At 52.8% G+C, this 27343-nt stretch overlaps 1 pseudogene; it reads left to right on the forward strand.

Moving 5' to 3' along the window:
• Nucleotides 1-2074: 2074 nt before the first annotated feature.
• Nucleotides 2075-2912, forward strand: LOC140407784 (large ribosomal subunit protein mL40 pseudogene; annotated as a pseudogene).
• Nucleotides 2913-27343: the final 24431 nt, after the last annotated feature.

A 27343-nucleotide genomic window follows, 5' to 3' on the forward strand; every position in this document is an offset into this window, starting at 1 on the left:
TGGACCCAGACGGAGCCAGTCCTGTCAAAGGTTCGGCACATAGTCCTGTACGGTGGGCAACATAGACAGCTCCCAGGCGAGTTGCGGTCATTTTCCTCCAAGCTGTCAGAATTGAGCGTGGAAGACAGTATCCTCTTGTGGGGGACGCATAAGGTCGCCCCAGAAAAAGGATACTACAGGACTTGCACAATGGGCATCTGGGTGTGACCAAAATGAAAATGTTGGCCCGGAGTTATGTCTGGTGGTCAGGCCTCGACTCCGACATTGAGAAGATGGCCAAAACTGCTCCAGTTGCCAGGAGCATCAGAAGCTTCCACATGCCCCGCCCCTACATCACTGGGATTGGCCAGGGCAGCCTCGGGCGCGCTTTCATGCGGATTTCGCCGGCCCTTTTCAAGGATCCATGTTCCTTCTATTATCGATGCCCAGTCTAAATGGCTAGAGGTGCATAAGATGGTAGGCACAACGTCCTTTGCAACGTTTGAGAAGACGAGTTTGTCTTTCAGTACGCATGGCTTCCCCGAGGTGCTCGTCACGACGGACAACGGCACTCCTTTCACAAGTGAGGAGTTTGCGAGATTCATGAAGATGAATGGCATCCGCCATATCCGCACCGCTCCATAGCACCTAGCTTCCAATGGGTTGGTGGAGACATTCAAGTGCAGTGCAGACATTCAAACGGGGCCTAAAGAGACAGTCTTCCGGGTCTATGGACACGAGACTGGCTCGTTTTATGTTTTCAGATAGGATCACTCCACATGTGGTGACTGGGGTAGCACCAACGGAACACCTAATGGACCGAAGACTTCGCACCCATCTTAGCATGGTTTTCCCGGATATTGGTGCAAAAGTACGCCGCACTCAAGAACAGCAAGGACATGATCTTTCTCGGCATCGGCCGATTCGGCAGATTGCACACGGTGACCCAGTGTTCATTCGAAATTTTGCTGGTGGTGCCCAGTGGGTCCCAGGCGTTATCTTTTGCTGAACGGGCCCTATCTCTTACCAGGTTCAAGCCCAGGGTAGTCTCCAGCACAAACATGTAGACCACGTTCGGTCCAGAAAGCCGCTTCTTCCAAAGATTCCCTGCCCCCGGAGCTCACTTCTACAGCCGCAGAGACCAGACACAGTGGAGGGTATTCCTCATGATCTTCCTCTGGTGCCGCACCCAAAGCCTGTGCAGGTCATTGCAGAACCGCATGGAGATAGGGACGCCGAGATGACGGAGGCAGCGGACTCCGACTCTGAGATGGAGACACAGGACGCCTCAGAGGGGAAGTCCTCGGTCCCACAGGCCGTGGATGTACAACCATTACGCCGTTCATCAGGGAAGCCCCGTTCTCAGTCTCGTTACAATCCGCCCGATCCAGCGCCTCTTGCAAATGGTGTCCGGCCTGCGGCAACACGAGTCTGACGCCTTCCTTCGCCAGGGTCTTCGATGGATTTCTTGGACTTTGGGGGGGGGGATGTTATAACATGCCTGCCGACCACTGGCTGTGGACTAATGGCAATCCCACAGTCCTTAGGGAGTATGAGCTTCCCCAATGAGGGGGTGCGGAGAAATCATTAGCAGAGTCCCTGCATAAATAGAGCTGGCCAGTATGGAACCAGCTAGAGAGGAGTGAGCAGCAAGGGAGTACTGTTGCTGTTGTATGTATATGATATTGTAAATAAAGTTATTTCTTTCTATTCTACAAACTCGTGCTGGATTCTTCATGGCCCTCACAAAACCCCGATTCTGAACCAGATCTCTTGCCCTGATCATTGATATCAAATGTAATATATGCACAGATCCTGGCCCCAACTAGTGGACCCATTTACCAGTGAGTTGCTGGGAATCAATGAAGAGTGCAGGAGGGCATGCCAGGAGCAGCACCAGGAATACTGGGTGTCAACCTGGTAAACCTGCAACACAGGACTACTTGCATGCCAAACATAAGCAGCAAGTGATAGACAGAGCTAAGCGATCCCACAACCAATGGATCAGATCTAAGTTCTGCAGTCCTGCCATATCCAGTCGTGGATGATGGTGGACAATTAACAACTCATTGGAGGGGTAGTGTGGCCTACTGAGGAGAGGTTGCGACTTGGTTGGTGAGAGGGGGAGAGCGAGAGAGATCGGTAAGGGCGTGGACAAGGAGGCGGCGACTCTGCACGGTGGACATGTCCTGGATAGTCCGGCCGGTCATCGGCCTGATTCCTCGTTCAGTGTGGAATGCTTCTGTACAATATTGTCACTGGCGGATGGAGAATCCTTACCAATGAGAGCTGAACCGAAGAAAAAGAAGAAAGTGGATCCCAGGAGAGAACAGGCAGTAAGAGACCGTCTGAGAAAAAGACTGAAGAAATTGGAACGTGTCCCTCCAGAGCTGATCCCGATCGAAGATTTCATCACTCGAACTAAGTTCCTTGATGAATCCAGAATACGAGATCCTCCCAAGTTGCCAGTGGAAGAGACCGAGAGGCGAGCACTTCTGATGAAGAAATGGTCACGCTATAAGCAAAAAGAACATGAAAAGGAAGCTGAAATGATCGAGTCCATGATTGAGGCACAGCAGCAGGCTCTACAAGAACTGCGGCTAGAATCGGAAGAGTTGTACCAGGCTGCCATTAAACGGAACCAAGGACTGTTTCCATTGGAGTTACAGGGATGTCGTTTTACTCCACCCATAGCTAACTATGAAGCACCTAATGGGAAATACAGAGATATCACAAAAGTGTATACACAGTGACACAGCTGAGACCCTTGCTGCTTTTTGGTTGTCCTTTTTAAGCAATGTTTTTCTAAATAAAGCGAATATTGACATGTAAATATACCACACAGCTGTAGCATGAATGTGTATGTCATGCTTATATACAAATTTCCAGAAACTTTACTGGGCTTTATTAAATTTATTTTGTTAAAAAAAAAACTCATTGGAGGAGGATGCTCCACAAATATCCCATCCTCAATGATGGAGGAGCCCAATACATCGATGCAAAAGACAAGGCTGAAGCATTCGCAATAACCTTCAGCCAGAAATGTTGAATGGATGATCAATCTCGGTCTCCTCCAGAGGTCCCTCGCATCACAGATGTCAGTGTTCAGCCAATTCAGATTCACACTACGTGATATGAAGAAATGGCTTAAGGCACTGGATACTGGGAAGGCTATGGGCCCTGACAATATTCCGGCAATAGTACTGAAGACCTGGACTCCAGAACTTGTGGCACCCCTAGCCAAGCTGTTCCAGTACAGCTACATCACTAGCATCTGATGTGTTGGGTACACGGTTGCGAATGGTACAACTCAGTTTTATGACTAACATTTATTTACAGTGGTAAACTGGTTACTGAGGTTCGATCATAACCCTAGAATCTGTGGACCTATTCCTAATACTATATTGGAGTGGCACTCAGCCCATGGTGGATGTCTGAGTGGCTTGCTGTGAGCTCTGTGCCCTGAGCTGTCTCACTGGAATGCCCGGGAAGTGTCGTGTTCCCTGTTTTGTAGTGTGTATGCTCTTGCCTGTGATTGGCTGTGGTGTTGTGTGTGTGTTGATTGGTCCGTTGATCTGTCCATCAGTATGTATGTATGTTTGTACGATGATGTTTACCTGAATATCATGACAACATCTACCTGGCAATGTGGAAAATTTCCCAGGTATTTCTAAAACACAAAAGCAGGACAAATCCAACCCAGCCAATTACCACCCTTTCAGTCTATTCTCAATCAACAATAAAGTGATGGAAGGGATCATCAACAGTGCTATCAAGCAGCACTTAGTTCGCAATAACCTGCTTATTGACGTTCACTTTGGGTTCCACTAGAATCACCCAGCTCATTACATCCTTGGTTCAAACATGGATAAAAGACCTGAACTCCAGAGGTGAGGTGAGTGGGACTGCCCTTGACATCAAGGCAGCATTTGATCGAGTATGGCATCAGGGAGCCCGAGCTAAACTGGAGTCAATGGGAATCAGGGGGGAAACTCTCCATTGGTTGGAGTCATCCGTGGCACAATGGAAGATGGTTGTGGTAGTTGGAGTTCAGTCATCTCAGTCCCGGGACATCACTGCAAGAGTTCTTCAGGGTAGTGTCCTAGGCCCAATCATCTGCAGCTACTCCAACCTTCCAATCTAAGATCAGATGTGGGGATGTTTGCTGATTATTGCACAATTTTCAGCACCATTCATGACATCTCTGACACTGTCATGTGCTAATGCAGCAAGACCTGGATAATATCCACGCTTGGGCAGAATGTAACATTCACGCCACACAAGTGCCAGATAATGACCAACTCCAATAAGAGAGAATCAAACCATCGCCCCTTGACATTCAATGGCATTACTATCACTGAATCCCTCACTAACAACATCCATGGGGTTACCATTGACCAGAAACTGAACTGGACCAATCATATCATAGAATTTACAGTTCAGAAGGAGGCCATTCGGCCCATCGAGTCTGTACCGGCTCTTGGAAAGAGCACCCTACCCAACATCAGCACCTCCACCCTATCCCCAAAACCCAGTAACCCCACCCAACACTAAGGGCAATTTTGGACACTAAGGGCAATTTATCGTGGCCAATCCACCTAACCCGCACATCTTTGAACTATGGGAGGAAACCGGAGCACCCGGAGGAAACCCACGCACACACGGGGAAGATGTGCAGACTCCGCACAGACAGTGACCCAAGCCGAAATCGAACCTGGGACCCTGGAGCTGTGAAACAATTGTGCTATCCACAATGCTACCGTGCTGCCCCGTAGTATAAATACTACGGCTACAAGGGCAAGTCAGAGGCTAGAGATCCTTTGGCAAGTAACATACCGTCTGATTCCCCAATGCCTGTCCCCACCTACAAGGCACAAGTCAGGAGTGTGTTGGAATTCTCCCCATGTCCCTGGATGAAGAAGCTTCAAGAAGCTCAACACTATCCAGGACAAAGTAGACCACTTGATTGGCACCCCATCCACAAAAGTCATTCACTCCCTGCATCACCGACCCTCACTAGCAGCAGTATGTACCATCTACAAGATGCACTGCAGGGACTCACCAAGGTCGCACCTTCCAAACCCACATCCACTACCATCTAGAAGGACAAGGGCAACAGATACATGGGAACATCACCAGTTGGAAGTTCCCTTTCAAGTCACTCACCATCCTGACTTGGAAATATATCGCCGTTCTTTCACTGTCACTGGCACTGTGGCAAACTCTTGGAACTCCCTGCCTAATAGCACGGTGGGTGTACCTACACTACATGGACTGCAGCAGTTCAAGAAGGCAGCTCACCACCACTTTCTCAAGGGCAATTAGAGATGGGCAATAAATGCTGGTCGATCTAGCGAAGCCCACATCCCATAAAAATGAATTAGAAAAATATATAATCAGAACCCACATTTCTGGTCCACATACTTACTCAAAGCATGGAGAAAATAAAATAATAATTATATCTTTCTTCTTAATGCCCTATATATGATTTTTAGAATTCACTTTGTTTTTGTCAATCTTTTCAAAATTAATTTCAGAAACACTAAATTATGAAGTTTTAAATTATGTTCTGTATTTCCATTTTCAATTTGAGAATATTGGCAATTGTGGCATGCCTTTTATAGAATTAAGAGACCCACAGTGCTTTTTTTAAATGGCTCCAGTTTTTACTCTGCATATCCATCAGTTAACTAATGCCACAAAAATTGAATTCAAATTTAGTAGCAGCAGAGATGGTTTTCCTTTTTATCTGTTTATTTTCAATTGTTGAGAGAAGAATTCCTGTACCTGAAAGGTCATAGAATCATAGAATCATAGAAGTTTACAGCATGGAAACAGGCCCTTCGGCCCAACCAGTCCATGCCGCCCAGTTTTTACCATTAAGCTAGTCCCAGTTGCCCGCACTTGGCCCATAACCCTCTATACCCATCTTACCCATGTAACTATCTAAATGCTTTTTGAAAGACACAATTGTACCCGCCTCTACTACTACCTCTGGCAGCCCATTCCAGACACTCACTACCCTCTGAGTGAAGAAATTGCCCCTCTGGGCCCTTCTGAATCTCTCCCCTCTCACCTTAAACCTATGCCCTCTAGTTTTAGACTCCCCTACCTTTGGGAAAAGATGTTGACTATCTACCTTATCTATGCCCCTCATTATTTTATAGACTTCTATAAGATCACCCCTAAGCCTCCTACGCTCCAGGGAAAAAAGTCCCAGTCTATCCAGCCTCTCCTTATAACTCAAACCATCAAGTCCCGGCAACATCCTAGTAAATCTTTTCTGCACTCTTTCTAGTTTAATAATATCCTTTCTATAATAGGGTGACCAGAACTGCACACAGTATTCCAAGTGTGGCCGTACCAATGTCTTGTACAACTTCAACAAGACGTCCCAACTCCTATATTCAATGTTCTGACCAATGAAACCAAGCATGCCGAATGCCTTCTTCACCACCCTGTCCACCTGCGACTCCACCTTCAAGGAGCTATGAACCTGTACTCCTAGATCTCTTTGTTCTATAACTCTCCCCAACGCCATACCATTAACTGAGTAGGTCCTGGCCTGATTCGATCTGCCAAAATGCATCACCTCACATTTATCTAAATTAAACTCCATCTGCCATTCGTCGGCCCACTGGCCTAATTGATCAAGATCCCGTTGCAATCCTAGATAACCTTCTTCACTATCCACTGTGCCACCAATCTTGGTGTCATCTGCAAACTTACTGACCATACCTCCTAAATTCTCATCCAAATCATTAATATAAATCACAAATAACAGTGGACCCAGCACCGATCCCTGAGGCACACCACTGGTCACAGGCCTCCAGTTTGAAAAACAACCCTCTACAACCACCCTCTGCCTTCTGTCGTCCAGCCAATTTTGAATCCAATTGGCAACCTCACCCTGGATCCCGTGAGCTTTAACCTTCTGCAACAACCTACCATGCGGTACCTTGTCAAAGGCTTTGCTAAAGTCCATGTAGACAACGTCTACTGCACTGCCCTCATCTACCTTCTTGGTCACCCCCTCAAAAAACTCAATCAAATTTGTGAGACATGATTTTCCACGCACAAAGCCATGTTGACTGCCCCGAATCAGTCCTTGCCTCTCTAAATGCTTGTAGATCCTGTCTCTCAGAATACCTTCTAGCAACTTACCTACTACAGACGTTAGGCTCACCGGTCTGTAGTTCCCAGGCTTTTCCCTGCTGCCCTTCTTAAACAAGGGCACAACATTCGCCACTCTCCAATCTTCAGGCACCTCACCTGTGGCTGCCGATGATTCAAATATCTCGGTTAGGGGACCCGCAATTTCCTCCCTAGGTCTTGAAAATATTCACTTAACTTTTGCTGGATTCCAAAAGGAGCCCTTTGCAATGAAATAATGGCTGGCAAGGGAACACTTAACATAAAAACGTAGAATTTGTACAATGCATGAGGAGTCCTTTCGGCCCATCGGGTCTGCACCAATCCTCTGAAAGAACATCCTACCTCGGCCCACTCCCCCACCCTATCGCTGTAACCCCACCTAACCTCCACATCTTTGGGCACTAAGGCAATTCAGCATGGCCAATCCTGCACATAGAACATAGAACATAGAAAATACAGTGCAGAACAGGCCCTTCGGCCCACGATGTTGTGCCAAACTTTTGTCCTAGTTTAAGAACAAATTAATCTACACCCCATCATTCTACCGTAATCCATGTACCTATCCAATAGCCGCTTGAAGGTCCCTAATGTTTCCGACTCAACTACCTCCACAGGCAGTGCATTCCATGCCCCCACTACACTCTGGGTAAAGAACCTACTTCTGACATTCCCCCTATATATTCCACCATTCACCTTAAATTTATGTCCCCATGTAATGGTTTGTTCTACCCGGGGAAAAAGTCTCTGAAAGTAACAAATATTTTGCAAACTATCCCTAGTGCACTGCTGACCTCTAGCTGACCTGCCTTGGCAAACAAAACCCATCTTTCGTTTACCCAAGATAATTTATAGTTAAGTGATCTGTCTTTATTTTATCTTCAATCAGAACAATTGGTAGGATTAGATAGGGGCGTCATTTATCCTGACATGAGACCACATCCATTGTCACAAACAAGCCTGTTCCAAACTTTCAGGAGACAAGGGAGTGATGTAGAACAGGTGAGTCATGCATGAACTCAGTTTCATCTCGGAGATTATGGGCTGGCTTCTCCGTTGGGAGGCATTGTCCTCCTCCCAGAGCTGAATTGCACCGGTTTTACGATCCCCTTGCAGTTGTAAAGCGGGATGCAATTCAGTGTTCCACGCCATGCAAATTTATCCATGCCGTGGAATACGAGGGATTCCAAGGGAATCCCGCTATCAGGCCTCCATCTTGAGTGGGCGGCCTGAAAGCTAGGTCCCGTGGCTGGCAGGCCCCACACACCACACATCAGCCCCAACCCCTCCCACCGCAAAATCAGCCCAACCCCTCCCCACTGAAAGGCAGCCCCCGATTGCCTGGGTGCTCCCCCATCCCAAATTATGGGGTGATCCGTCCTGCTGCACCCAGGGACCTCTGTAATAGGGGAATCCCACCCAGAAACATTGAACACATCAAAAAGAGGTAAGTGCAGTGAAATTGCACTTCAGTGATTGGAATGCACTTAGTGCACTTACATCTCTTTAATGTATCAATGTTTACAAACATTGGGGTTCCACCACTTAGGCCATTGAAGTGTGAAGGGATAAAAGCTGTTGATGGTTTTTGTGAGCTGTTAATCACAGACCACTACTCCAAAGCTGTGAATGACTCGCAGACAGTGGATTTGTGGAAACCAGATGCAGGGACAGCTGTACTCCTTCAAGGAATGGGCAAGTGGAGTTGCAAGGTAAGTATAACAGCTATAATGCTTCCCATTGTTCCTGTCTGGACTGTTGTTTAGCTACCAGACAGGGTTCCTTTTCTGGGGTAGGGGTCTATTTTGTGGGGTCTATGTGTGGGGGAGGCTCCGTGGAGGAGGTTTCTTTAGGCAGGGGGCCCCTGTGGAAGGTCCCCTATTACAGGGGTCCCTGGGTGTTTCCAGCTATTACAGAGGTCCATGGAAGGGGGCCCCTATTGTAGGGGTCCCTGGGGGAGGTCCCCGATTTCAGGGATCGCTGAGGGATGTCCCTTAATTCAGGTGTCACTGGGGGTGCCCCGATTACAGGGAACCCTAGGGAGTCCCCATATTACAGGGGTCCCTGGGAGGGGTCCCCCTATTATAGGGGTCCCTGTGGGGGGCGGGGGGGAGGGGGTGTATGCAAGAATGGCCCTTGGATGAGTTTGGAGGGTCTCAGCAATCGTGGCTCTGGTGTAGTGGGCCTCGTAGTAGGTCAAGGGGGCTATAGTGATCCCTTAGTGATTCCCGGCTGCGGGCACTGGGCATTCACCAACGGCTGGAGCATAGGGCGCCGGGACCGCTAAATATTTACATCCTCCCGGCGGCACGCATCGTGAACCTCGTGAATTAGGAATTGGACATTCTGAATTCTCCGAGCAGGGGCTCAGAGCATGTTGTTGGGCACCAATCCCGATTTGCCCGCCACACCCAATTCTCCGTCCCATCGAGGAACATGCTCCAGGCATCCTGGGATGGAGAACCCCACCCAATATTTTTAGTATCATCCTGAATTGGATATTCATGGGAGTCAACTCTTTCTATGTGACAGTGAATAGTGTATGAGGGTAGAAGTGACCCATGGTGATCATGTAAAACTGACAATAATAAGTGGGCAGCTTGCTTGACATACAATTAACACCAATTTGTTCGACTGAAAACCAGGCAGGGTTAAAATGGGCTGCTGAATGGTTAATGCCCATTTTGTGCTATTGCCAAAAACGAGATTCATCCCCATGAACCTGATGAACATGTGCAGAATCAATATGTAAATACTAAAGATCACTCATCAGAAAATTTCCCCTATATACTAGTTTCCACTACCAGTGTGTATAATATAATTTGGCACATATATATATAACAATAATAATCTGTATTATTGTCACAAGTAGGCTTACATTATCACTGCAATGAAGTTACTGTGAAAAGCCCCTAGTCGCCACTCAGGCGCCTGTTCGGGTCCACTGAGGGAGAATTCAGAATGTCCAATTCACCAAACAAGCACGTCATTCGGGATGAAACCGGAGCACCCGGCGAAAACCCACGCAGACACGGGGAGAACGTGCAGTCTCCACACGGACAGTGACAAAAGCTGGAATCGAACCTGGGACCCTGGAGCTTGAAGCAACAGTGCTAACCACTGTGCTACCATACCACCCATATATATATTACCTCCAACGATGTCACCCCAAAAAGGATTAGTGCTACAAACCTACTTGCATTATCATTGATGTCATCGGATAGTCTCACACGTGAAATATCAGTTAATGGTTGGTAACTATATGTATACTATCATGCAGATTCATTTCTGGATAGGGTTTAATAGCAGTCTCTTTTTGCAGTTTTATCAGCACCAGAGCGTGCAAACAATCAGGTCAACATTCCAAATATAATTTAAATAGTTATCCCAGTAAAATAAAAATTAATAAGCCCTAACATGCCAATTATCCCACAGTCAGCTCAAGAGCCTTATTGTAGAGTATTCTTTAGCAGAGACCTGGAAATCTCTGTACTTGGGGCATGGAGGCTTTCTCCATTGTAAAACATTACTCTCGCCAAAAGTCTTCAATTATTTGTTGATCATAATCTCCTCTCAATTTGTTACAAAAATAAACCCCATGAACTGTGACTGAGATAATAGTTCTAGAATGTATCACCATGCACACAGTTAGAAACAGATTTTTTTTTTCACTGCCTGGACATTAGGTTTTGTATTAGTGGAGTGCAGAAAGGAAAATTGGATGAGGAGGACAACATATCCAAAACAGAAACAACCTGATTCTTCTACAATTGAAACAATGGGAGGAAAATCCAGCGGAGAGTCTGCAAACATCATATGATCTTGTTCAACAAATTTCTTTTTCTGCAGACACTCAGGTGGAGATTGACACCCATAAAAATCTACGCCCATATGTTGAGACTGTTTTGAGTTATTGTAGAATTCCTCGTTGATCTTTTTCAAGATGAAATACTAACCAGTGCAAGCCTGCATTTAAATCCCAAAGTACAGAACATGGCACTTAAGATATTTTGGCTGTTCAAGCTAGCTGCATCTTCCGGTTCTGCCAATGGCACACTCCCACCATGGGTTTCCTGGTGGCATGGGGTGGAGGCAATGGGAAATCCTATTGACAGGCGTGGGACCAGAAGATCCCGCCACCGGCCAACGACAAGCGCCTTCCGCCACCTCGAAACGTGCTGCGGGAGTGGGGGCAGTGATGCAACCAGCAATTCACACGAGACGATTAGTAGAAGTCAACAGTGGTTTTAATAAGCTAGATCTGTGCCTGCCTGCGACTGCTCTGTACTGAGTGCCGCCCACAGGCTGCAGATCTATATACTACCCCGAGGGGGCGGAACCACAGGCAGAGCCCACAAGGGCATCAACGTAATACAATACAGTGGTGAATTGTAGCAGCAATACGTTCACCACAGGGGGTTGCAAAGAATCTTGGTTTGATGTTAAATTGTTCTTGTTTACAATTAAGTGCAATCCTGTCTATGGGTTTCCTAAAGAGCCTGGTAAAGTTAAGTCAAACATTTCAATCAGAGTTAATCTGGTAGGTATTTTAGTATTTTATATTCTGACTAGACGAAGGCACATTAAATGATGTTGTGCTTCACAGAAACAATCTGGAGAGGACAAGATCACCTGCCATTTGTGCGAAATAAAATGGCTGATTTCCATCTTCTGCTGTAAAACTGTCTAATTTGATTTGCAGTTCTTTAAGACGCGCCTGAATTCCAAAGGCTAATAGCATGCAATTTTCTGGTCTAGGGTCATTTGTGTAATTATTCACAGCTCGAGGTGCAGTCGCAGCTGGGTTTAGAGTTGACACGATCTGTGGGGGAGGAAAATTCTAAATGTGAAATTTGAAAGAATGGGGATGGCTAAAAGGGAGTGTCACAAGGAGAGGGATAGAAATTTAGAAAGCTTCTAAAGAACAGTAGGAGTCAACTCAACCCAACATGCTGAAGGATTGCAGAGGATTCAAAAGTGGCAGGCCTGGCAGAAGGGAACAGGATTCACAGGTGCAAGCATGAGTTTGCAGACGAGTAATGGGGTAGCGCAGCACTTGGCTTCCGAATCTATCTATGGTTGCTGAAGTTGAAGTGGCACTGAATAAAGTATTTATTAGGAGATTGCCATTCCAACATCCATGGGGAAGATGGTGGCGTAAAGGATAATATACAATATAATACATATAATATCATTGGACTAATAATCCAGAAGCCCAACATAATGCTCTGGGGAAGCGAGTTCAAATCCCAACACACCAGCTGGTAGAATTTAAATTCAGTTAATAAATATCTGGAATTATAAAGCTAACCTCAGTGATGATGACCACAAAACTATCGCCGATTGTTGTAAAAACCCATCTGGTTCACAATGCCCTTTATGGAAGAAAATCTGCCACCCTTACCTGGTCTGGCCTACATGTGACTGCAGACCCACGGTAATGGGCAACTGGGGGTGGACAACAAATGCTGGCCTTGCCATTGACACCCATATCCCATGGAAGGAAAGAGAAAAAAGGATATCCTTGATTTATATTTTCTATGCGGTTTACCTGAGAAATGTATGCTTCTACTAACAGTTCTAGGAGTCCAGTGGAACAGCCAACCTAGTCACCTGAGTCACTGCAAATGTGAGATTATTGTCTGGTGAAATGCAGACAATATTATGAAAAATAATATTTCTCCCAGGTAAACTCAGCTGTGGCAATTAACATCAGCTGGGATCGTTTGCATCTCTCTGGAAAATGTTTCAGAATAGTTTTGTGATTCCAGGACTTAAATTGGATAGTCCTGCCAACATGAAGCAATCTAATTCAGAAGAGCCATTCAACCCTGCAAAAAGTATTGTGTGACAAGGAGGGAGCCATGCTATTTAAAGGGATTAGAGGTAAATGAGTGAGAAAGATGATTCACTTGAGGTGTTGAAAATAAAGAAAGCTTAAAATCATATTAAAAAGCAGTTTACAATGGTTGAATGTTAAATAACCAGAGGACAAAGACCGAGGATGCATTTTTTATTCAACAGTGGTTAAGCGTAGAACTGCACGTCTGATGTGATGGTGGATACAGATTCAATAGTGGCCTTCAAAAGGGAATTGGATAAATACACAAAGCAGAAAAAATGATCGGGATGTGGGGGAAAGAGGAGGACATTTATTTTTTCTTTAATTACCTTAAACTTGCATCCCATGGGGATGGTGGAAGTAGACCCGATCAATGATTTCCAAAGGAAATTGGATGGGCACTTAAAGGAAAGAAGCTTGCAGGGTTACAGGAATAGACTTGGCAAATGGAACTGACTAGATTACTCCGGAACAGCCAATATAGAACTGATGGGCTGAATGGCATCCTTCTGAGGCGTAATTGCTTCTATGACACTGTGGGCTGGGTTTAGTGTTGGTGACGAGGTTGGTAAATGCGTCTTACTTCTGCGGGGGTGGGGGTTGCTCGGGGGAGCCCTGCCCAAAATAACAGGCACCTAACTGGCCAATGTGGCCCTTCCCCAGGATTTAGAACCACAGTGGTGGAAATTTAGCCCTCTGAGATCTGCCAGTCAATGAGAGGCCAGCAGCTTCCCATTGCAGGCAGTTCCACCTGGAGAGGTGGCTGCAATCACTAGTGCTCCAGGCGCTGCACACATTTTTCTTGGGCCCCTGGGCTCAGGTAAGTGAGATCTAGATGAGGGCCATTGGGAGTGGATCACTGGAGTGTGAGGGAAAACTTTCAGTGTTCCCCTTTCAAATGTCGGGGCCCTTGATCCGGCACTGGGTGCCTGACAACAAGGGGTTTCCTTTGCAGGACACTGCACTGACAAACCTGACATGCTGGAAAAAGATTCATACACAATGGAGAAAGGAGCCCAGCATTATATGACACAGCCTCTGAAGCATTATTTCATGACTCCAAGCATTTGTTCATTGAGGAACTTCTTTCACCCATGCACCTTATTTTAAATGTCCTCTGCTGGGATATGGGAGGTTGGTTGCACAGAGATGTAGGCCAGAATTTTCCGGCCGTTGGGATCTCAGTTCCCTCCGGCAGCGCACCCCGCCCACGGGTTTCTCGACGGCTTGTGGTTTCAATGGGAAATCCCATTGACAAACGGCAGGAGTAGAGAATCCCGCCACCAGCGAACGGTATGTCGCTAAGAAACTGGTGGCTGGGGGATCTAACCCATAATCAACAATAGCTGCACCAAGTAACATGGGTGGGATTCTCCGATTATGCGCCGGATCGGAGAATCGCCGGGGGGGGGGCGCGAATCCCGCGACGCTGCTCCTGCGTGAACTCGCGCCGGCCGTGCTCGCGCCCGTATCAGCAGCTGAAGCTGTGTGAAGCGCCCCAGTGCCATGTTGGCCACCCATGCGGCGCAGGATCGCTGATCCTAGGGGTCAGATGATGCCGTTGTAAAATACTCCGCCGTTTACGACGGCGTCAACACTTAGCCCCAGAGTCGCAGAATCTCGCCCCCTGTGCTGGGAAATGCGATTGGCGGAGAATCGGTTCCGACGCCAAAATCGCGGCAGGCATCCATTTGATCCCAAATCGCAATTCTCTATCACCAAAACAGCGGCATCAATGCGGTCCGGAACGCATGTACAGTAACCAGCGCTTGCATGTCATTAGCTGGCACGCGCCAGTATTCTCCAGGTCCTCCGCAATTCTCCACCTTCGATGGGCCGAGTTCCCAATGGGGCAGTTCACTTGTGCTTTTAAAAATCGTGAAACCGCCGTCGTGGCTTATGAGGGGCAGACAAGAGGTAGGACACAGACAGGCGCAACCATGGGCTGCTGGTCCGGACACTGGCCGGGCTAGCTGGGGTGGGCGGTGCAGGGGCATACTAGGGTCGGGCGTGGGTGGGGGTGGGGGGCCACCAGGGAATTGGCTGTGTCACTGGGGTGACCCACTACGGGAATGGGGCAGTGTACAGGCATGGACCGCAATTGCTGCGCGCTGTAAGGCAGCCATCTTGCTGCGCACCCATTGACCACCATCTTGTCCCCTTCTTCTGCAAAGTGACACCAACCGCATGGGTGCCACCATGCCCCCACATACGCACCCCACCATACACCCCACACCCATCCGACAATCACCGACGGGGCATCATGCGGCCCACTAAAGGGCAAAACCCACTGTAGTCGCTTACGGGGGCGTGTGGTGGGGGCCACGGAGTGTACCGCTGGAAAGGGTAGCGCCATCCGATGGTACCCCTGGCAAGAGGGAGGGTGACAGGGTCAGGGACACGGTGCTGGGCAACGACGGGGCCAGGGCTGTGGGGGGGGAACATGCGGGGGCCACCATGTAGCCCCGTTGGAGCTGGTTGGGCATGGGAGTATGCACCATGCTAACATGTCGGCCTTTCAAACCCTGCAGACAATGGATATTGGAATTCAACCAGCAATGGTGGCACCGCAGTGCCAGAGGATGCTGGAGCTGCTCCAGGAGGAGGAAGCTGCAGCAGCGAAACGTGCAGCTGAAAGAGTGTGCCTCAGAGGATCAGGAGGCGGCCACTGAGGACAGAGAGCTGGCCGCCCAAGAGGACCAGGAGGAAGAGGTGTAAAGGCGACGTCGCATGGGACCTTGCATGTACCGGCAGTACCTGTCATTCGAGGACCTACCGTCGAAGACTCCAGCTGAGCAGGGGTACAGTGCAACATATCTGCACAGATAATGACGCACCTGGCAATGCAGGGGAATGGGGTAGAACAACCGCTCCCGGTAGCAGTCAAAGTGACAGTCACATTGAACCTCTACGCCATGGGGTCCTTCCAGGCGGACCTGTCCGGGATTTCACAAAGCTCAGTGTGCGGGTACATCTGCTGTCACGGATGCCCGATATGCCCAGTCGGTGCAATACATCCATTTCAGTGTGGACCGAGCCCACCAGGATGCCCGGGCAGCGGGGTTCGCCACATCGCCGAGATGCTCTGAGTCCATGTCAATGAGCAGCTGGTGTGTGACCATCAGATATAATTCACGCATGTGTGCGCCCGATACCCTTCATCCTGGCACACTTGACAATTCCTGACCTCTTCAAGGTGAACCCCCAGCTGAGGGGTTGGCTCCTGGGCGACAGGGGTTATCCGCTGTGGTCGTGGCTGATGATGCCTATTCTGAGGCCACAGACACTACAGCGACGCTCACGCAGTGACCAGAGGCGTGATCGACCGGTGCTTAATCATCCAGAAAATGCGGTTGAGGTGCCTGGACCATTCTGGAGGGGCCCTCCAATATGACACTGGGAGGGACACCCGCATCGTGGCTGCCTGCTGCTTCCTCTGCAACACTGCACAGCAAAGGGGCAACGTGCTCAATGAGGAGGATGAACACCAGGCCTTGTCCGATGAGGAGGATGCGGGAGTGGACGAGGATGAGCAGGACATGGGGCCCAGGCAGGCACGAGAGTCCGCAAAACGTGTGCGCCAGGACAAACGCACATGGGGCTCTCTGATCGCTTCCATGTTCACCAACTATGGGGGTGGGGGTGGGGGGTGGGTGGACTGGCCAGGAGCACGGACACCGCATCCCACACCCACACCCACACCCATACTGCCCCCCGCGCACTCCCCCCCCCCGCAACTGCAACCGTCTCATATATATATATACGTGCTGCACTACGTGGTGTGGGCCCTGGGTTGGCAGTAATAGTGGGTCTGGTCCATGTGATGGAGGACGATGACAACCCACTCTGCGATGAGCTCAGGTCTCTGCAATATCCAGGTGGCTCTGGCACATGGCTGCCTGCGAGAGGGCAGCCCTGTCCTGAGCCTCAGCCCCAGGCCTTGGACATGCTAGTCCTTAGCCAAAACCCTCGCCCTGAGGCCTCCACCGCGACACTACCTGTGCAGTGTTGGCTTGGGTGATACACAAGGCCGACATCACCTCCTGCTCCAGCACGTGTTTGGACTCCTCCAACTTCATCTGCAGGTGCTGGATGCTTGCCGAAGCTCCACGATCGGTGAGACTGTCCGTTCCAGAAGCCCAAAATCTGTCTGGATGGCAGCTGGTTCCTGGGGATGGCCTGTCCTCCGACTATCCGCCCTCGTGGGAGTTCCTACCTCCACCTGCTGTACCGGAGCAGCTGTGTGGTGAGCATCAGATAGTGTCCCACGAGCCTCTTCACTAAAATGCCCCACACGAGGTGAGTGTCTCTGGGATGGTGGAGGGTGTTGGAGACAGCTGTGGCGGGAAATCTGTGTCATCCACCGACTCAAGTTGCAGGGTGGCCTAGATCTTGTGTTGACGAATCTCGCCCGTGTCGGTATCATCCTTGTCGCTGCTCAGCACCCGGGGCACTGGCTGTGGCTGTGGGCGGGGTATGTGAGGGTGGAGTGAGGGAGAGGGTGATGTGGGGCTGAGGGTGGTGTGGGGCTGAGGGTGGTATGAGGGTGGTGTGGGGGTGAGTTTGGTGTGGGGCTGAGGTTGGTGTGGGGGTGAGGTTGGTGTGAGGGTGGTGTGGGAGTGAGGGTGGTGTGGGGGTGAGCATGGTGTGGGGGTAAGGGTCATGTGGGGGAGGTGTGGGGGTGAGGGTTGTGTGGGGGTGAGGGGGGTAAGAGGGTGGTGTGGGGGTGAGGGTGGTGTGGGGGTGAGGGTGGTGTGGCATTGAGGGTGGTGTGGGGGTGGGGGTGAGGTTGATGTGGGGGTGAGGGTGGTTTGGGGTTGAGGTTGGTGTGGGGGTGAGGTTGGTGTGGGGGATGAGGGTGGTGTGTGGGTGAAGTTGGTGTGGGTGTGGTGTGGTGTGGTGTGGGGGTGAGGTTGGTGTGGGGGTGAGGTTGGTGTGGGGGTGAGGTTGGTGTGAGGGTGAGGGTGGTGTGGGGTTGAGGTTGGTGTGAGAGTGAGCATGGTGTGGAGTTGAGGTTGGTGTGGGGGTGAGGGTGGTGTGGGGGTGAGGGTGGTGTGTGGGTGAGGTTGGTGTGGGGGTGGTGTGGGGTGAGGTTGGTGTGGCAGTGAGGTTGGTGTGGGGGTGAGGGCGGTGAGGGAGTGGTGTGAGGGTGAGGGTGGTGTGAGGGTGGTGTGGGGGTGAGGGTGGTGTGTGGGTGAGGTTGGTGTTGGGGTGGTGTGGGGTGAGGTTGATGTGGGGGTGAGGGCGGTGAGGGAGTGGTGTAGGGGTGAGGGTGGTGTGGGGGTGAGGGTGGTGTGGGGGTGTGGGTGGTGTAGGGGTGAGGTTGGTGTGGGGGTGGTGTGTGGGTGAGGGAGGTGTGAGGGTGAGGGTAGTGTGGGAGTGAGGTTGGTGTGGGGGTGAGTTTGGTGTGGGGGTGAGATTGGTGTGAGGGTGAGGGTGGTGTGGGGTTGAGGTTAATGTGGGGGTGAGGGTGGTGTGGGGGTGAGGGTGGTGAGGGAGTGGTGTGGGGGTGAGGGAGGTGTGGGGTTGAGGGTGGTGTGAGGGTGGTGTGGGGGTGAGGGAGGTGTGGGGGTGAGGGCGGTGAGGGAGTGGTGTGGGGGTGAGGGTGGTGTGAGGGTGGTGTGGAGGTGAGGGTGGTGTGGGGGTGAGGGTGGTGTGGGGGTGAGGGTGGTGAGGGAGTGGTGTGGGGGTGAGGTTCGTGTGGGGGTGGTGTGGGGGTGAGGTTCGTGTGGGGCTGAGGGCGGTGAGGGAGTGGTGTGGGGGTGAGGGTGGTGTGGAGGTGAGGGTGGTGTGGGGGTGAGGTTGGTGTGGGGGTGAGGGCCGTGAGGGAGTGGTGTGGGGGTGAGAGTGGTGTGAGGTTGGCGTGGGGGTGAGGGTGGTATGGGGGTGAGGTTGTTGTGTGGTTGGTGTGTGGGTGAGGGAGGTGTGACTGTGAGGATGGTGTGGGGGTGAAGTTGGTGTGGGGGTGAGGGTGGTTAAGGAGTGGTGTGGGGGTGAGGGTGGTGTGAGGGTGGCGTGAGGTGAGGGTGGTGTGAGGGTGGTGTGGGGGTGAGGGTGGTGTGGGGGTGAGGGTGCTGTGGGGGTGAGGTTTGTGTGGTGGTGAGGTTGGTGTGTGGGTGAGGGTGGTGTGGGAGTGGTGTGGGGGTGAGGGTGGTGTGGGGGTGAGGGTGCTGTGGGGGTGAGGTTGGTGTGGGGGTGAGGGTGGTGTGGGAGTGGTGTGGGTGTGAGGGAGGTGTGGGGGTGAGGGTGGTGTGAGGGTGGTGTGGGGGTGAGTGTGGTGTGGGGGTGGTGTGGGGGTGAGGGTGGTGTGAGGGAGGTTTGGGGTTGAGGGTGTTGTGGGGGTGAGGGTGGTGAGGGAGTGGTGTGGGGGTGAGTGTGGTGTGAGGGTGGTGTGGGGGTGAGGGTGCTGTGGGGGTGAGGTTGGTGTGGGGGTGGTGTGTCGGTGAGGGTGGTGTGAGGGTGAGGGTGGTGTGGGGGTGAGGGTGGTGTGGGGGTGTGGTTGGTGTGAGGGTGGTGTGGGGGTGAGGGTGGTGTGTGGTGAGGTTTGTGAGGGTGTGGTGTGGGGGTGTGGTTGGTGTGAGGGAGGTGTGGGGGTGAGTGTGGTGTGGGGGTGAGGTTGGTGTGGGGGTGGTGTGTGGGTGAGGGTGGTGTGAGGGTGAGGGTTGTGTGGGGGTGAGGGTGATGTGGGGGTGCGGTTGGTGTGAGGGTGGTGTGGGGTTGAGGGTGGTGTGAGGGTGGTGTGGGGGTGAGGGTGGTGAGGGAGTGGTGTGGGGGTGAGGGTGGTGTGAGGGTGGTGTGGGGGTGAGGGTGGTGTCGGGGTGAGGTTGGTGTGGGGGTGGTGTATGGGTGAGGGTGGTGTGAGGGTGAGGGTGGTGTGGGGGTGAGGGTGATGTGGGGGTGCGGTTGGTGTGAGGGTGGTGTGGGGGTGAGGGTGGTATGGGGTGAGGTTTGTGTGATGGTGAGGGTGGTGTGGGGGTGAGGTTGGTGTGGTGGTGAGGGTGGTGTGAGGGTGAGGGTGGTGTGGGGGTGAGTGTGGTGTCGGGGTGAGGGCGGTGATGGAGTGGTGTGGGGTTGAGGGTGGTGTGAGGGTGGTGTGGGGGTGAGGGTGGTGTGGGGGTGAGGTTGGTAAGGGGGTGAGGGTGGTGTGGGGGTAAAGGTGGTGTGAGGGTGGTGTTAGGGTGAGGGTGGTGTGGGGGTGAGGTTGGTGTGGGGGTGAGGGTGGTGTGAGGGTGGTGTGGGGGTGAGGGTGGTGGGGGTGAGGTTGGTGTGGGGGTGGTGTGTGGGTGAGGGTGGTGTGAGGGTGAGGGTGGTGTGGGGGTGAGGTTGGTGTAGGAGTGAGGGTGGTGAGGGAGTGATGTGGGGGTGAGGGTGGTTTGAGGGTGAGGTTGGTGAGGGGGTGAGGGTGGTCTGTGGGTGAGGTTGGTGTGGGGGTGAGGTTGGTGAGGGGGTGAGGGTGGTGTGGGAGTGAAGGTGGTGTGGGGGTGAGGTTAGTGTGGGGGTGGTGTGTGGGTGAGGGTGAGGTTGGTGAGGGGGTGAGGGTGGTGTGAGGGTGGTGTGGGGGTGAGCGTGGTGTGGGGGTGAGGTTGGTGAGGGGGTGAGGGTGGTGTGGGAGTGAAGGTGGTGTGGGGGTGAGGTTAGTGTGGGGGTGGTGTGTGGGTGAGGGTGGTGTGGGGGTGAGGGTGGTGTGGGGTGAGGGTGGTGTGAGGCTGATGTTGGGGGTTCTGTGACATACGTGTCACAGGGAATCACAATTCAGCGAGGTCTCACTTCCTGACCCAAATATTGATCTGCCCCCCGGCGACTGCCCACCGACCACCGACCACTTTCAGGGCCCACTCTTCTGCCGTGTTGAGGGACCACAGATCTGGCGGTCCCCCTCCAGTCTTTTCCCGCTCCCAGCAGTTATGGACAGCCTTCTCCTGGTGCGGGGGACAGAAAATGCAGGAAATGGGACAGTCTGATACATGCAGCCCAGGGGGTGTGAACTGGTGGCCTCAGTTGCCAGGGCATCTGGCCATGGCGGCCGGTATGGGTGCCGACATGTGGTGCAGGGTGGGGGTTCGGTTGCCCTCCGGGTGGGGGTGTCGAGTTATGGGTGTGTGGGATGGGGGTTAGTGAAAGGGGCACAGTGCTGCCTACTTTGTGGGCGTAGTGCAGTTTTTCCTGCAAGGCTGGCCGGTTCAGACGGTGTTGCTAGTGGCGCTACAGCCTCTGCCACCTGCTCCCAGGCACAGTGAACAGCGGCGGCTGTCAGCCTCATTCCCGGGTCGGGGTACAGCGTCGCCCGCCTCTCCTCCACGGAGTCCAGCACCGTCTCAAGCTCAGTGTTCGTGCACCTTGGTGCCGCTCTCCTTGCTGCCATTTTATTGACTGGGATGGTGTATGTGTGAGGAGTGAAGTATGTATATGCAGCTGCAGCTTGTCAGCCTCCTGAGTGTCAATCACGCATCCGATGAATCCGGCACTGTTTCTCATTGGAATCGATTGTGTTCCACACGTTGCCGGTGCCAACCCCTCAACAGTCGCTGAATCGGTCCAGGAGCATTGACAGTTTTGCTGTTGTAGAACTCCTGCCCCGGTGTCACCACTTAGGGCTGGATTCTCCGATCAACGACGCCTAAACCGTGTTCGGCGATCGGCCGGAGAATCCGTTTTTACGCCGGAATTGGGGCGCCACCATTTTTCCGATGCTCCACCCCCTCGAGAAGTATGATGCATGGTGTCGGAACGGCCTCAAGACGTCACCTGAGGCCTTTCCCCGATGCTCCATCCCCGATGATCCGAGTCCCCGACGGCATGGGCGCGTGTCATCTCACTTTTCGGGAACCTCGCATGGCGTCTGTGGACTGTGTCCTCACAGGGGATTCCTGCATTGACTGTCTGCCCTTTCTAGTGGTTACGCATCTGTCTGTCTGCACCTTGGGTGTGACCACGTCTCTATAACTCCTATCTATGACGTTCCCGCCACCTGTATGCTACTAAGTGCATCCAACTGCTGCTCCAACTGAACCACGCGGTCTGTGAGGAGCTGCCATTGGTTACACTTCCTACAGACGTAGTCGACCGGAACGCTGGAAGCATCACGCATCTCCCACATCTCACAGTCAGAGCACTGCACCCCACTGAGTGACATTTAAGCACTAGTTAACTAATTCAAAATAATCACTTAAATTAAATCGTTATTAGATTAAGTTACGATTAACTATGTGGTCCCTGGCACCAGATGTTTACTGTAAAATGCTAAATACTAATCTCCGCCCTCAGGTTTAGTTACTCCTCTACCTAGTTAAGTAATTAGTTTTAATTCGTTTTTTTCAATGTTTTTATTTCAAATTTAACACAGATTCCCTGCCAGCCAATCAGGTTTACTGTGGTGCCACTTTGTTTCCCCCCCCCCACAATTAGCAGGCAGATTATTTAATATTAATATCAGATTATCATTGCTCAGTGTTTGGCAGTAGAATAACGATCCAATACTTTCATCCAAACTCCTCATACAGTTTACATGTAGTTGTGTTGGGAAAATGTGCAACTGCCCACTGTATACCCTCTTCCTTCCACTGACTGGTTTGTAACAGTTGGGTTATAGATCTCTGTGGTAGTATGTATTGGGGGTCATGTGGGACTGGAAGCCCTAATGTCATTGGCTGACAGATCCCGGGTCCTGGTTGGCCGTTGACCTCAAGCTCCGCCCTGAAGGCGAAGTATAAGAAGCCGGTGTCTTCCCCCGCAGGCCAGTTTACTATCGGGCTGCTGGGGAACAGACACGCTTAATAAAGCCTCATCGACTTCACTATATTCGTCTCATGGAGTCTTTGTGCGCTACAATTTATTAAGCGTGCCTAAAAAGGACTATGGAGCTCAGGATCATTCCAGAATGCCTGAGGATCAGCCCCCACGCAGTGAATGCGGCAGCAGCCTTCAAACACTGGCAGACTTGCTTCGAGGCCTACATCAGATCGACCACAGGCCGAGTCTCAGACGAACAAAAACTGCAGGTCCTGCACTCGAGGGTGAGCACGGAGATTTTCACCCTCATTGAAGACACCGACGATTTCCAGACGGCGTTCACAGCTCTCAGAAGTCTCTACATTCGCCCAGTTAACCAAATCTACGCTCGCTACCAGCTCGCGACAAGACGGCAAGCTCCCGGAGAATCGATGGACGAGTTCTACGCCGCGCTGCTAATTTTGGGACGAGCCTGCAGCTGCCCGTCGGTGAATGCAAACGAACACACGGACATGTTAATGCGCGATGCTTTTGTGGCAGGTATGCAATCCTCCCAAATCCGCCAAAGAATTCTAGAAAAAGAGTCGCTAGGACTCTCAGAGGCACGGGCCCTAGCAGCCTCCCTAGACGTGGCCGCGCATAATACCCGCGCCTACGGCCCCGACCGCGCGGCAGGCCATTGGGCCCCGTACGTACCCGTCGCGGCAAACCCCCTACCCCCCCCCCCCGGACACCCCACAGGCTTGCGCAGTCCAAACGCCGAGTCGCACCAGGGGCGCCCGCTGTTATTTCTGCGGCCAGGCGAAGCACCCCCGACAACGCTGTCCGGCCCGCGCAGCCATCTGCAAAAGCTGCGGGAAAAAGGGCCATTATGCAGTTGTGTGCCGATCCCGCGAGGTCGCCGCCGTCCCGGGGCCACAGGGAGCCCTACAAGCAGTCTATGCCTCCCAACCCCCCCAGCACGCCATGTGCGACCCGCAGGCGCAGCCGCTCTGGGTCCCGACCACCGCGGTCCCGGGAAAACTGGGAGCCCTGCACGCCGCCTACGCTCCCCAACCCCCCTCCCCGCAGCCCATGTACGACCCGCCGCCGGCGCTCCCGCTTTGGGTCCCGGCCAACACTCTCCACGGAGAGGAAGGGGTTTTTCGCGTCCCGAACGCCACCCTCACCCCCGTCCTACGCCCCACGCCTGACCCGCCGGCGCCACCTACTTGGACCCCGACCACCGCTGTCCCCGGTGAGGGAGCTCCTCGCGCTCCTTGCGCTCGCGGCCCCACGCCTGACCTGCCGGCGCCGCCGACTTGGGCCCCGACCACCGCTGTCCCCGGCGAGGGAGCTCCGCGCGGTCCTAGCGCTCGCGGCCCTGGCGCTCGCGGTGAGGGAGCTCCGCGCGGTCCTAGCGCTCCCCAGACCCCCCAGCACACCATGTGCGACCCGCAGACGCGCCATTTTGGGTCCCGACCACCACAAGGGGAGGAGGGGCGCCGTTGTGCGACCCGCAGACGCCGCCATTTTGGGTCCCGACCACCACGAGGGGAGGAGGGGCGCCACCATCTTGGACCGCCCCCGACCTGTACGACGCATGGGGGCGGCCATTTTGTCCACCCCCGCCGCCATCTTGTGACCCCCCAGCCACGTGCGATGTATGGGGGCGGCCATTTTGTCCATCCCTGATGCCATCTTGGACGGCAACAACGGACCCCACCCCACTACTACAACCACGGCTCGCTTCGGTTACTCTCGATCAGGCTCGGCCCCGGACTCTCCAGACGACGATGACAACGGTCCTAATTAACGGCCACGAGACGCCATGCCTAGTCGACTCCGGGAGCACGGAAAGTTTTATACACCCCGACACGGTAAGACGCTGTTCCTTAACCACCTATCCCAGCGCACAAAAGATTTGCCTAGCTGCAGGATCCCACTCCGTACAGATCCAGGGATTCTGCATAGTTACCCTAACGGTGCAGGGGAGGGAGTTCAAAAACTACAAACTTAACGTCCTCCCCAACTCTGTGCCCCCACCTTGCTGGGATTAGATTTCCAATGTAATCTACAGAGCCTTACGTTTAAATTCGGCGGCCCCATACCCCCACTCACTATCTGCGGCCTCGCTACCCTCAAGGTGCAACCCCCGTCCTTGTTTGCGAACCTCACCCCAGATTGCAAACCCGTCGCCACTAGGAGCAGACGGTACAGCGCCCAGGACCGGACCTTCATTCGGTCCAAAGTCCAGCGGCTACTAAAGGAGGGCATAATCCAGGCCAGCAATAGTCCCTGGAGAGCACAGGTGGTAGTAGTGAAGACAGGGGAGAAACAAAGGATGGTCATTGACTATAGCCAGACCATCGACAGGTACACACAACTAGATGCGTACCCTCTCCCCCGCATATCCGACATGGTCAATCGGATTGCCCAGTATAAAGTCTTCTCCACCGTGGACCTCAAGTCCGCCTACCATCAGCTCCCCATCCGCCCAAGTGACCGCAAGTACACAGCCTTCGAGGCAGACGGGCGATTATACCATTTCCTACGGGTCCCTTTTGGCGTCACAAACGGGGTCTCGGTCTTCCAACGGGAGATGGACCGGATAGTTGATCAACATGGGTTACGGGCCACGTTCCCGTACCTCGACAATGTAACCATCTGCGGCCACGATCAGCAGGACCACGACGCCAACCTCCAAAAATTCCTCCAGACCGCCAAAGCCTTGAACCTCACGTACAACGAGGACAAGTGCGTTTTTAGCACCGATCGGCTAGCCATTCTGGGCTACATAGTGCGCAATGGGATAATAGGCCCCGACCCTGAACGTATGCGCGCACTCATGGAATTTCCCCTCCCGCACTGCCCAAAAGCCCTGAAACGCTGCCTGGGGTTCTTTTCGTACTACGCCCAGTGGGTCCCCCAGTATGCAGACAAGGCCCGCCCCTAATACAGACCACGACCTTCCCTCTGTCGACAGAGGCTTGCCAGGCCTTCAGCCGCATCAAAGCGGACATCGCAAAGGCCACGATGCGCGCCATCGACGAGTCCCTCCCCTTCCAGGTCGAGAGCGACGCCTCCAACGTAGCTCTAGCGGCCACCCTTAACCAAGCGGGCAGACCCGTGGCCTTCTTCTCCCGAACCCTCCACGCCTCAGAAATCCGCCACTCCTCAGTGGAAAAGGAAGCCCAAGCCATAGTGGAAGCTGTGCGACATTGGAGGCATTACCTGGCCGGCAGGAGATTCACTCTCCTCACTGACCAACGGTCGGTAGCTTTCATGTTCGATAATGCACAGCGGGGCAAAATTAAAAATGACAAGATCTTAAGGTGGAGGATCGAGCTCTCCACCTTCAACTATGAGATCTTGTACCGGCCCGGAAAGCTGAACAAGCCGTCCGATGCCCTATCCCGCGGCACATGTGCCAACGCACAAATTGACCGCCTCCAAACCCTCCACGAGGACCTCTGCCACCCGGGCGTCACTCTGTTTTACCACTTCATCAAGTCCCGCAATCTCCCATACTCTTTAGAAGAGGTCCGTACAGTCACAAGGGACTGCCACATCTGCGCGGAATGCAAGCCGCATTTTTTCAGGCCAGATGGAGCGCACCTGATTAAGGCTTCCCGCCCCTTCGAGCGCCTCAGTCTCGATTTCAAAGGGCCCCTCCACCGACCGCAACGCATATTTCCTTAATGTAGTGGACGAATACTCCCGCTTCCCTTTCGCCATTCCCTGCTCAGACATGACCGCGGCCACAGTCATTAAAGCCCTGAACAGCATCTTCACACTGTTTGGTTACCCCGCATACGTCCACAGCGACAGGGGGTCCTCTTTCATGAGTGACGAGCTGCGCCAGTTCCTGCTCAGCAAGGGCATAGCCTCAAGCAGGACGACCAGCTACAACCCCCGGGGGAACGGTCAAGTAGAAAGGGAGAACGGCATGGTCTGGAAGGCCATCCTACTGGCCCTACGGTCCAGGGACCTCCCAGTTTCACGGTGGCAGGAGGTCCTCCCGGACGCTCTCCATTCCATCCGGTCGTTATTATGTACAAGCACTAATCAAACGCCTCACGAGCGTCTCCTTGTCTTCCCTAGGAGGTCCTCCTCTGGAACGTCGCTGCCGACCTGGCTGGCGGCCCCAGGACCCATCCTGCTCCGAAAGCATGTGCGGGCACATAAGGCGGACCCGTTGGTCGAAAGGGTTCACCTCCTCCACGCAAACCCCCAGTACGCCTACGTGGAGTACCCCGACGGCCGACAGGACACGGTCTCCCTGCGGGATCTGGCACCCGCCGGCACCACGCACACCCCCCCCGACACCATCAACCCAACCGCCCCCTTCCTGCCACCGCCGCACCCCGCGACCGCCCCCTTCCCAGGAGGATCAGTCCCCCTCCCCTTTGCACCGACAGCTGAAACCGTACGGCTCCTGGAGGCGACAACACTGGTACAAGCACCACCACCACCGCCGGGGCCGAGGCGATCGACACGGACGACCAGACCGCCCGACCGACTCGTGGCGTCGATGTAAAACAAAGATGGACTGTTCAAAGAACATTTTGTTTTTCCTATACCCGCTGTAAATAGTTGTAACAGGACGAAACTGTCCAATACCGTCCTACCATGTAAATGTTCTATCCTCCCAGGACCAGC

This window comes from Scyliorhinus torazame, chromosome 2, assembly GCF_047496885.1.
Source record: "Scyliorhinus torazame isolate Kashiwa2021f chromosome 2, sScyTor2.1, whole genome shotgun sequence".
Lineage (NCBI taxonomy): Eukaryota > Metazoa > Chordata > Chondrichthyes > Carcharhiniformes > Scyliorhinidae > Scyliorhinus > Scyliorhinus torazame.